The 9,250-nt window shown below is 41.4% G+C and overlaps 3 protein-coding genes across 6 annotated transcripts in view; 2 read left to right on the plus strand and 1 right to left on the minus strand.

The window, feature by feature from the left end:
• Positions 1-9,250, minus strand: part of LOC147846195 (uncharacterized) — a 1,020,765-nt gene that overhangs the window by 786,448 nt on the left and 225,067 nt on the right. The gene's annotated exons all lie outside the window — the stretch shown is intronic.
• The window catches only part of apoltp (apolipoprotein lipid transfer particle homolog), a 597,023-nt gene that overhangs the window by 242,016 nt on the left and 345,757 nt on the right, over positions 1-9,250 (plus strand). The window lies entirely within an intron of this gene.
• Positions 5,932-9,250, plus strand: part of cdc14aa (cell division cycle 14Aa) — a 40,814-nt gene continuing 37,495 nt past the window's right edge. Inside the window, exon 1 of the mRNA XM_087239122.1 lies at positions 5,932-9,250. This exon is cut by the window's right edge and continues 1,595 nt beyond it. The gene's annotated coding sequence lies outside the window, so the exon portion shown is untranslated.

The raw sequence follows: 9,250 nt of genomic DNA on the forward strand, positions 1-9,250 counted from the left end.
TAGCCTGGTTTAAGCTGGACATAGCTGGTTTTAGCTGGTCATCTTCCAGCCTGACCAGCTACGACCAGGCTGGAAATGGCTGGAAACCAGCCTGGAAATGGCCAAAACCCCTCTAAAGCTAGCTGTTTTTTTGTTTTTGTTTTCAGCAGGGCAATAGAACGCACATTTTTAAATGAAAATAATGGACTTTAGCATTGTTTTCTAGATAAAAGCAAGTATGTTCCCTTAGCATGTTTCTTTAATATCAGCAAATATACACTCACTGGCCACTTTATTAGGTACACCTTACTAGTACCGGGTTGGACCCCCTTTTGTCTTCAGAACTGCCTTAATCCTTCATGGCCTAGATTCAACAAGTTACTAAAAATATTCCTCAGAGATTTTGGTCCATATTGACATGATAGCATCACGCAGTTGCTGCAGATTTGGTACATCCATGATGCGAATCTCCCGTTCCACCACATCCCAAAGGTGCTCTATTGGATTGAGATCTGGTGACTGCGGAAGCCTTTTGAGTACAGTGAACTCATTGCCATGTTCATCGTGATGCTATCATGTCAATATGGACAAAAGTCTCTTAGACATTTCCAGTACCTTCTTGAATCTATGCCACGATGGGTTAAGGCAGTTCTGAAGGCAAAAGAGGGTCCAACCCGGTACTAGTAAGGTACAGTATACCTAATAAAGTGGCCAATGAGTGTATGCGTGTGTTATAAAACATCAGAGCCATTATGGTAAACCTTCCCCTTTGTGGTAATCTAAAAATTGACTCTAATTGGACAAGAAATAAAAATGGGCTACTTTTCATTCCTTTTGGGCTGGGAAATTTTCTTGGACCTGACAATCCTGATGTGGGCCAACAATCATTGATAGGATTTTATTTGCAAATGTTTCTGGGTGAACTATATTTAGCATGGATGGGGTATACGAATGTTTAATATCTGAATAATCGCTGGTTATCACTTTTTACTTTCAACAAAAAAAGAGACCTTGAATATATCAGAGAGGTGATTAGTGTTGGGTCTGTTTTATGTTACGAGTGTGAGCATGAACAGTTTCTGGCTGCAGATCTCTTAAAGAGACAGTTCACCCAGAAATGAACCTTTCATCACCGTTTACTCACACTCAAGTGATTTAAAAACATTTGTGAATTTCTTTCTTCTGATGAACACAAATCAACATATTCTGAAGGATGTCGGGGAATAAAAACAGCCGTTGACGTCTGTATTTAATAAAAATACAATGGAAGTCAATAGCTTTTTTTTTTTTTTTTACAACCAATCTTTCTTTGTGTTCAGAAGAAAGGAACTCAAACTGGTTTGTAATAAGCAGAGGGTTAGTAAATGATGACAGAATATTGATTTTTCATGTACTATCCATTTAAAAGTGAGCCACAATGGACACAAAATGATGCAGCTTACCTTCAAACCTATATTTCCATGATCACATAGTAGTGATTATCCATGTATGGTCTATTTAACAGTTAAATGATGGTCCTTTTTCACTAAGACTCGCAGACACACTGCCACAGAAGTGCTTTTGGATGAAGCGTGTGTCTCTACAGAGGCTTGAGTGAATGAAGTCTCACAGAAAGTCAACAGACAATGAGCTGCTTGAGTCCAGACGCTTGTTGAAGAGCCGGTCAGTGCCAGCCTCCGTTCCTACATACAAACCTCCAACCTGTGCAAACCACTGCAGCTCGTTTCTAACTACACAACAACAACAAAAAGTGCTTTCATTAACATGATGTGCATGCTTGGCCGTCACCGTACAGAATCAGGTCTTTAATCTGAATTAAGTCAACTAAAGTGAAGGATTGAAGAACTGGTTCACCCAAAGAATTACCATTGCCGGCATTTTAACTTGAAGTACATTTACTAAATGCTGATTGTAAGAAAGAACGATTGTAAGATTGTAATAAAGAGTCTTAGCCTATGAAAGCTTATAATTTTAGAAACCAGAAAAAATTATATAAAATATATATGACTGAGGGTGGCACAGTAGGTAGTGCTGTCGCCTCACAGCAAGAAGGTCGATGGTTTGAGCATCGGCTGGGTCAGTTGGTGTTTCTGTGTGGAGTTTGCATGTTCTCCCTGCGTTCGCTCTGGTTTCCCCCACAGTCCAAAGACATGCGGTACAGGTGAATTGGGTAGGCTAAAATTGTCTGTAGTGCATGAGTGTAAATGGTTGTTTTCCCAGAGATGGGTTGCGGCTGGAAGGGCATCCGCTGCGTAAAAACGTGCTGGATAAGTTGGTGGTTCATTCCGCTGTGGCGACCCCCGAATTAATAAAGAGACTAAGTCGGAAAGAAAATGAATGAATGTATGTGACTAATGGTTTTTATCTGCTCTGTTACATTCTGAGGCAACAATTAAGCTTTCATCATGGCCCACACGAATATTCAACATGCGATTTAAAAAATATTTAACAATTTAAAATTATGATTTAAAAAGCATCATTTGTTTTTGTGAAATTAAGCTACTTAAAACATTCTTATCCTGAAAAAAAAAAAAGCTAATTGACTGTCTTCCAGCAACAGGCGCCAATAAAATGAAATATAATTGGCTAAACTGGCATTGAACTGGTTAAAAGAACCAAAACAAAGACAGGCGTTCTGGCACGTAATGCACATTTTCAAAGGAGAATACCTGACTTTAGCATTGAATTCAGATAAACATGTTCACTTAGCATGTTTCTTAAATATCTACAAATATATTATAGTATTTTCATGCTTTAGAAGAGTCAAACACTTACATACATACATTTAAGGGCCTACTTACACTATGCTATCCGAACCGTGCCCAGGCCCGTTTCCCGGATCGTTTGAGAAGTTTGAGTGCGCTGAATCGGGCTCAAGCTTGGTTCTTTTGGCCGGCCCTGGCCCGGTTGGAAGAGGTGTGCCTGAGCGCGGTTCACTTGGACTTTGGCGCGGTACGTTTGTAGTGTGAGTGTAAAACGCGCCAAAGCCCGAAACTGAAAACGAGACGTGACTTTAAGGGGCTGTTTCATATGGATTTATTAATCATTCTTACTGTTCAATGAACGCAAACTGCCGTAGTTTATTAGACACAAACTCCTCACTGCACGACAGCTGTGCACCTTCAGCAGACCTCCTCATTCCTGCAGCACGAGGGCTTTATGATTGTTTATGAGCGGCAAAAGTGGCGGATCTGTTCGGCGAAATATTTGACTGCATGTCACTGCATATCAAACGACTGAAACGATATAACTCGAGAAATCTCCTCTGTGCTGAGCGAGAGCGCTTACTGAAAAGCGCAGCTTCGATGACGCTAGCATGCCCAGGCCCGACTGTAGTGTGAGTGCGGGCCGTTGGGGGGAACGGGAGGAGGGACAAGCGTGCTTTGGCCCGGTTTGAGGCAACTGTACCTAGTGTGAGTACGGCCTAAATGTCAAAAGGTCACAATGATCTATAAATATCCATACTAGAAAATAAACTAAATCAACACAGTATGCCACCAATATTAAAAGATTATGACATCATGATCTCCGTCAATGTCCTAATACGCTTTTGATTAAATGATAATGAAAGTTGGGATCTTTCCTAGAGCTCCGATGGCCACACCCCAAACACAGTTTTAATTATTTTATGATGAGAGATCTCTGAAAGCCTGCTGTTGTTTCAGAGCTCAGCCCATAAAAGAAGCCTTTAGACTAATATATAACCTAAAAACAGGACGGGATAATGAACAGGAGGCCCATTATTTAGAGGTCAGCAACAGAAGCCTTTATACTGTCCCAAACAATCACTGTTTTAAAGGTGCAGTGAGTTGTTTACACACTACTAGTGGTATTAAATTGAACTGCAGTCTCTACAAGGTGCAGTAAGTGATCTGCCTAAATGCTAACCGGTTAGCACAGTATCTTTCAAACACAACCCCCCCCCCACACACACACTGAATGAATGAATAATTAATAGCCTAATGTAAAATATAAAATCAAAACATCAGTTATCTATTTGTAACTGAAAAGCGTAAGCCTTTGGCCTTTAAATTGACCCTATTTGAAATTCAATAACAAAAATATCAGCAATCACACTGGTGTATAAAGGAAAAAAATAATAAAACCCACGCAAAAGCAGGAAGAACATGCAAACTCCACACAGAAACACCAACTGACCCAGCTGAGGCTCAAATCAGCGACCTTCTTGCTGTGAGGCGACAGCACTACCTACTGCGCCCAGCATACAACCATACATTGCATAATCAAAAATGATATCAAATTGATTACATTGCAAAATAACCTTTGAGACTTTTTAATACTTTTTAAGGGCCTTAAATTTCTCTTCATTGATTTATCAACTTTTAATACTTTTTAAGACCCAGCGGTGCCTTAAACACCCTGAGAATATTAAAAAAAGCAGCCTTTGACATCCAAAGTAGGAACAAAAATACTATAAAAGTCAACGGCTGTTTTATTACAGCCTTCTTCCGTATATCTTCCTTTGTGTTTAACAGAAGAAAGAAACTCAAACGGGTTTGGAAAAGATGGAGGATGAGTAAATGATGACAGATTTTCCATTTTTGGGTGAACTGTCCCTTTGATAGAGCACATTGTTTTGGTGACACCTGCTGGTCAGAATGGTGTAAACGTGAGTAAATGATGACAGAATTTCATTTTTAGTTGAACTTTCCCAATTATAGTCTCATATTGGTTTGATTAAGAGCGGCATGGTGGCTCAGTGGTTAGCATTGTGGGCTCACAGCAAGAAGGTCGCTGGTTCGAGTCCCAGCTGGCTCCAGGTGCTCCGGTTTAAAATTATTGAATGAATGGTTTGATTAACGAATCTCTTCATAAACCCCTACAGTTAAAAAACACTTTGTTATTATTGTTGTAAACTACCAGTTAAAAGTTTTTTCGTGTTTTTTTTTTTATATAATATTAAAATGCTCATCAAGGTGGCATTTATTAAATGTAAAAAAAAAAAAGCAAAATTCTTAAATATTTATTTATCACTTATTGGATGTACTGTAGTTTCAAATGAAATTATAACTCCAGTCATTATTACTTTTTTATTACTGTTACCATTAATAATAATAATAATAACAACAACAATAATTAAGATTAGAATGATTTCTAAAGGATCACGTGACTCTGAATACTGGAGTAATGACAATTCATCATTAAAATTACTGGAATAAATGACATTACTATGTTTAAAGGGTCATGACACCCCCCATTTTCGGTTCAGGTCTACCTCTGAATTTTTTTCAAAAGATGCGTCATAATGGGCGTGGAGCTCCGCGAGCAAAGGGCAGGACTGGGTGTGGCCAGCAGGGGAGAGAACAACTGTTGTCAGTCGGCTCACAAAATGAGACACAAACCGTGAGGAGACGCATGATTTTGTAGTTTACAAAGTTAAAGTGCAAGGAAATAAGCAGTAATTTAATGCCCTGCTACATTTGTTATTCGTAATTTCATAAACAGATAATCACAATTTATATCATTATAAAGATAATCGTGTTCGTATAAACACAATGAGGACTTTTCCCTCAATCCCCAGGTCTGAATCATAGGTCTGAATGCAGACTCAGTGCAGCAGGTCTCTTGCCCTGTCTATTTTAACCATTAGCCCTGCTGGTAATCTGGAGGATTTAGGCGAACACAGCAGCACAGCGATGTGTGTAAATGTGAATGAACTCCTGGTAAAAGATAACGTCCGCCATTCTCCAATTCTCTAACTGCTCTCTCAACAAAAATGCTTGCTGCACACAAACAGCTTTGTTGTATCGGTCTTGACAGCATCGCGGGGAAAACATGCAACAAACCCTGTGGATCATGAAAACAAACACATACGAGCCTTCATGAACGGCTAAATACTGTACGTGTCTCACAGCTTGGCACTGGCAGGTCTGATTTCCCTTCGGAAAGCACGTGCAGTCATGAATAATTAATAGGCCGGCTCTTCTCATAGGATAAGAAAACTCCGCAGTGAATAACAATGAGAAACCAACGTGTCATCTTTGCACTTGCAGTTTTACGCTACGTCGCCGATTTTGATCCCGCCATGAAAATCATTTTAAACTCGGAAGCTGAAATTAGCTGACAAAAGCTGTCGAAATTATCCAGTTTTCCCCACAATTAAAGCTGACGGTGCTAAAAATGTCTTAACTGATCCCCAACACACACAAATCTGTTAAGATCGCAAAAAAAGTATTCAAAGGTTTCGAAAATCTTCAAAGGGCACATAGTTTACCTGTTTTTAAGATTTAATAATAATATTATGGTTCTTCTGAGTGTGACTGTTTAGGTTCAGTTCAAAACACAGTTCAGATTTGTTTATTATAATGTGTTAAAAAGTGTTATTTTGGGGGCGTGTACACAGCTCGCTGTTTTAGGGGCGTGTTGCTTCACATGAAAATTTATTTTAAAATCGCACCAACTGTAACAAGGGGGCGGAGCCAAGAGCTCCCCCGCTCTGTGTTTGGCAACAGACAGGCAGACAGAGAGAAGCAACATGAGTGAGAGGACCAGCATTCAGCCACACATGTACGAGTCGGACACAGACCAAGCAGAGACTACAAAATCATTTGTGTCTTTGTATAGTTTTACAGCCTACTGTGTGCTAGTTTGAAGTTCCGAGCTTGTACACCGAGACTTATAAACACCCACACTGAATTAACTTTGACTGAGGCACCGGATGACCTGATAAGAAACATAAAGTGTCCCGAATCCTGGCTGGGCGCCGCGGACTTGGAGCGCCGTTGTGTGTACCCTGATAGAAACCTATGTTTAGAATTCTAAAATGCATGGCGCTATGTGGCGTGACGCTGAGCGGCGCTTCTGGTGTGCGACCTGCAGGCAAGTTTGTTATTTTATTCCAATGGAGCGACACTCACGTGAGGCAAAGGCGCTCGCACTTTACAGCTGCACCTAGTTAAGATCACACTCACGGGGAGCTTCTGTGACCTCGAGAAATGCAAACGCCCGAAGTTTAAGATAGACGCAATGAAAAGTACACTAGTTTGCAAACCTACCTACAAACAAACTAAGGCTGCGTCCGAAACCGCATACTTCCATACTATGTAATACGCCAAAATCATTATGCGAGCCGAGTAGTATGTCCGAATTAATAGAATTCGAAAATCAGTAGGCGAGAAGTACCCGGATGACTTACTACTTCCGGCGACATTCTGAAGTGTGCAGCCCATGCACGCTGCGCTATCCCATAATGCGACGTGAGAGAATTAATGAATGGAAGTGAGGCCACGCAACTGCCGCAGGTAGGTCACGTGACCATGACAAAATGGCGGATGTAGTACGTCCGAATTCCATTCATACTTTTCACATTCATACTGTATCGAACGTACTTCTCTAACGGCCGAGTAGTACGTTTAAATTCAAATGCAGTACCTACTGAGTAGTAGGCGGTTTCGGACGCAGCCTAAGTTACAAACAATAATTCCGATTACAGCGATCATGTGGTGAATGCTGATCTTGTATTGAGCCCAATGAGCCTTGCATCTAAATATAGAGCAAGGGTGTTCCTTTAGTGACATCGCTTTGACTCACATGCTGAAAATGGCGGACGTGAAACAACAAACAGAGGATTGGGTGACGCGCCTGTCAATCAATATTGGTGGGCGGGGGGACCACACTCCTACATCAAGTTGTGGTCGATCTAAAAAACGCTCCAATTGGTCCACGGTTTTTATGTTGTTAAATTAAAAAAATAAAGAACTGGGTGAGTTTATATCACCCCAATATGACGGTCTATACACGATACTTGCAAACATGTCTGTCCAAACAGCTTGAAAAGTAGATTTTTCACCATAGGTGCCCTTTAAAGCTAGTTTAGTAATATTGACACTGAGCTGATCTGCAGGCTGTCCTGCACTACACATGTGACCTGATTTCACTGTACGGCTGACGTCAGGTGACGCTTGTGGTTCAGCAGCCATTCTTCTCATGGTCAGATTAGCAGGGCGGCCTTGAGTCTGAACTTCTTTTCCACCAGCCTGATAATCTGCTTAATTGGCTGACTGAAATGAATGGGTTAGACAGGAATAGATGAGCAGCTCTGACTGTGCAGGTGAGCTGAAGAACAGGACAGGTTGAGTTTTGTGCTCTGAAGGACAATAGTGCGTCTGGCAGATCACGACAAAACCCAACACAATTTAAAATGCAAGGGAACTCCTATTTATGTGTGTTATATTTGACTATTTTTTAGCATGACATTAAACTTCTATTGGTGTTTCTGATACTTTGCCTTATTGATACACATTAATAATACGTGTACTTATTTAATACTTTATTTATATAATATTTTCATTCATTCGTTCATTTACTTGTCGGCCTTTATTAATCCGGGTTCGCCACAGCGGAATGAACCGCCAACTTATCCAGCAAGTTTTTATGCAGCGGATGCCCTTCCAGCCGCAACCCATCTCTGGGAAACATCCACACACACATTCACAAACACTCTCATACACTATGGACAATTTAGCCTACCCAATTCACCTGTACCACATGTCTTTGGACTGTGAGGGAAACCGGAGGAAACCCACGCGAATGCAGGGAGAACATGCAAACTCCACACAGAAACGCCAACTGAGCCGAGGCTCGAACCAGCAACCCAGCGACCTTCTTGCTGTGAGGCGACAGCACTACCTACTGCGCCACTGCTTCGCCCCATAATATTTTCATTCATTCATTTTCCTTGAGCAAGTTTGACTTGTTGCCGGCAATCCAGTGCATGTCTCTGGCAGGGCTGTCCTTTGTCACCAATTCTGTTTATAATGGACAGAATTTCAAAGCGCAGCCTTGGGCTGGAGGGGGTCGGGTTCGGGGACCACAGGATTCTTATCTCTGTTATTCGCAGACGATGTTGTTCTGTTGGCTTCAACATCGAACATGGATCTTCAGCATGCACAGGGGCGGTTTGCTGTTAAGTGTGACGTGGCTGGGATGAGAATCAGCAAGTCCGAGGCCGTGGTGCTCCACCGGAAAAAGGTGGTTTGCCATCTCCAGGTTGGAGGAAAGTCCTTACCCCAGGTGGAGGAGATTAGGTATCTTGGGGTTTTGTTTAAGAGTGAAGGAAGGATGGAGCGTGAGATTGACAGGCGGATTGGTGTAGCGGTAGCAGCAATGCGGTTGATGTACCGGTCCGTTGTGTTAAAGCCGAAAGGCAAAGCTCTCGATTTACCGTTCCTACTCTTACCTATGGTCATGAGCTTTAGGTCATGACCGAAAGGATAAGATCTTGGATACAAGCGGCACAAATGAGTTTCCT

The sequence above is a fragment of the Danio rerio genome, chromosome 2 (genome assembly GCF_052040795.2).
Source record: "Danio rerio strain M-AB ecotype USA chromosome 2, GRCz13ab, whole genome shotgun sequence".
Lineage (NCBI taxonomy): Eukaryota > Metazoa > Chordata > Actinopteri > Cypriniformes > Danionidae > Danio > Danio rerio.